This window comes from Amborella trichopoda, chromosome 10 (assembly GCF_054954075.1).
Source record: "Amborella trichopoda isolate Santa Cruz 75 chromosome 10, AtrichopodaSantaCruz75HAP2 v2.0, whole genome shotgun sequence".
NCBI classification, from domain to species: Eukaryota; Viridiplantae; Streptophyta; class Magnoliopsida; order Amborellales; family Amborellaceae; genus Amborella; species Amborella trichopoda.
This window is the reverse complement of record NC_142345.1, coordinates 17,612,097-17,615,000: the sequence shown is the minus strand read 5'-3', so window position 1 is coordinate 17,615,000 and position 2,904 is coordinate 17,612,097.

Sequence of the window (2,904 nt, the reverse complement as noted above, 5' to 3'; positions counted from 1 at the left end):
TCTTCTCGAACTTGTACGACCGAGAACTGAATGGTGCCACTCATTTCAGGTTCCACTGCAGCTCGTAGTGGGTAGAACGAGTGTTTCTTTAATAAGTCTTTTGAAGCTAAAGACTCTGCTTTTCTTCTTATGAGTGGCACCTTCATTCCCTTCTGTTGCTTGATTCGCAAGCTCCAATAAATCCTCTCCCAAAACTGGAATTGGACATGGCATCCTAATCGATTGGCTTGTCTCATGGAGACTAGAGCAAAGTCAATCAGCTTGGGTAGCGTGTGGTGCCCTGAGAGTAGGGAGCTCGGGATCGACTTTGGAGGCTTGGTTTTGTTTGAAGAAGGGAGGGGCTGTTTCATCGGCTTCGTAGGCGCCATTTGTCCTGAGTCTGGCCTCGACGGTCCGTTCATATATATGAAGAAGAGGGAATGGACAAGGGGGTACTCAAAGGGAATTTCTTCGAGTACTAGGTCGTCATGGGTTTTGGGTTAAATGAGGGTATGTACCATTGGCCCTTCCCTTTATACCCAGTAGTAGTATTGGACCTGTATGTGTGTGTACGATCCACAGAAGTGTTTGGGGTGGCTTGGGAACCAACCCCTGGTGAGACAATAGGTCTGGCATTTGAAATGACGACCTTTGCAGTTATGGTGGTCTTAGGACCACTTTGCTTTGCATGCATGTGCATGTTTGTTTGTGACCGTTGACTAAGTTGTAGGTCATGTGCTCGCCGGGATGCAGTAGTTGGACTACCCCGAGCCAGGTGAATATAAGTGCAAATGCAACAGATAGAGGCAGTTAGAGGTAATGAGAAGGTAGGGGTGGATGGAAGCAATGAGGTGTAGCAGCAGGTAGAGGTTGGGGTGAGAGTGATGGGTTTGGATAGGGGCTAATATGTGCTAGGGGCGGATGGCATGGTTGAAAGATAAGGGCGGATGGAAGGCTAGGCAAGTGGGCAAAAATGAGGATGGGTGAGATGGGTTAGGCACGAGTAGATGTGTATGAGGTGACTTAGGCATGGGCGGCATTGTGGATGGCTGAAGGTGAAGGTGAGAGAGTGTAAGTGTTCGACGCCGATGGGAGCTTGAGGGCGATAGGGCGGATATGAGTTGAGCTGTAATTAGAGTGTGTAGAGTTAGGATGTGCGAAGGCCCGGGAAAAGGAGTGTAGGAGCAAGAGAGTGAGACTGGCACAAACTGAGATGTGCAAGATGATTTAGGTGTGGGTGAAGGTGCAAGTATAAGGCGGCGCGGGTGGGTGATTGTAAGTGGATTAGGTGCGGATGAGACTGCAGGTGCTAGGCATGGGTGAAGACAGGAGATGAGTTAAGTGCTGGTGGAGGTGTGTATGCAGGGTAAGGGTGGATAAGTGAGGGGCTAAAAAGAGCGGGTGTGAGAGGATAAAATTGAACGGCCCACCAAAGGTGCTGGTCCATCACTTGATGAGAGAGGAGAGAGTGAGACGAGCAAAAGACAAGGAGGGGAAGCCAAGCCTGCCCTAGATGTGGGTCCTTGACTTTAGACTAGAGAGGGGAAGTAAGGAGAAGAGAAAGAAAGAAGGAGGGGGAGGGGTGCTCAGTCCCACCTTAAGTCTGAGCCGGAGAGAGAGAGAGCAAGAGAGGAAAAGAACGATAGAGAAAAAGAGAAGAGAGAAGGAAAGAAAGAAGAAGAGAGAGAAAAGAAAAGAGAGAAAGAAGAATGATGAGAGAAAAAAGAGATAGAGAAGAAAGAAAGAGGAGAGAGAAAGAAAGAGGAGAGAGAAAGAAAGAAAGGAGAGTGAGAGAAGAAAGGAAGGAGAGAGAGAGAGAGGAGAGAGAGTAGACCTAGGATGAGTTTGAACCTGGGTGTACATCCATTGGTCTCCTTTGTATGTACATTAGAGAGAGAGGTTTAGGTTTAGTGTGTCAAGGCTAGGGTCTAGGTGGATTATGCTAGTTGGGTTTAGGTGTGGTGTATGGAGCTTTAAAGTGTATGGTGTGGGTTGAGGTGTAAGGAGTATGGGACTGTATGGTGTATGGTAAGGTAGGTGTAGGGTGTATGGTACCCTATGGTGTATGGTGGTGTATGGTACCGATGGTGTATGGTGGTGTATGGTACCCTATGGTGTATGGTAAGGAGTAAGGGATGTGCTAAGTGTATGGTGCTCTGGGGTGTATGGTGTATGGAGTAGGGTAAGGTGTATGGAAGCTAGGGGTCCTAGGGAGTATGGTGCTCTAGGGGCATTTTCTCTCTCTCTAAGAAATAAATATTTCTCTCTCCTCTTATTATGGTCTTGAACTTGAGAGGAAAGGAAAAGAACAAGCCAAGATTTTACTCCAAATGCTCAAATGTTCAAGAATTTTATTACAAAATGAATGAATTTTATTACAAAATGAATGAACCACCCCACCCCCCCCCCCCCCCCCCCCCCCCCCCCCTCGAGCTTGATTACAAATGAAGTGGGTTTCCTTATATAGAGCAACCACTAAACAAGGGTGGAATGCTCAAAAGTGCCCAAAATTATCAAAAAATACATATTTAATGAATTAAAATATTAATCCTGTTTTTGGACCAAATGACAAAAATACCTCTAATCACTTTTCAACAAATAACAAAAACATCCCTTCATGAGGGGCCTTTTACCATTGCTAGGCCTCGAGAGTTTTTTCGGACATCTACGGTAGTAATTCAGGCCATCAATCATCATAGAATCGATGCTTGAACTATTGTGTACATTTTGATACCCTTTGATCATATTGAAATAGTCTTTTAAGGAAGAGACCAAAATCTGGCGAAGTCCATAAAATTTGCAAATTTTCGACCACAAATTGAAGAGGACACTATCATGATCTATGATGGTCCAAACTTTCATTCTGATCACAAATTGAAGAGCACATATCATGATCATTTTGCAATAAATTTCGTTCATTTTTTG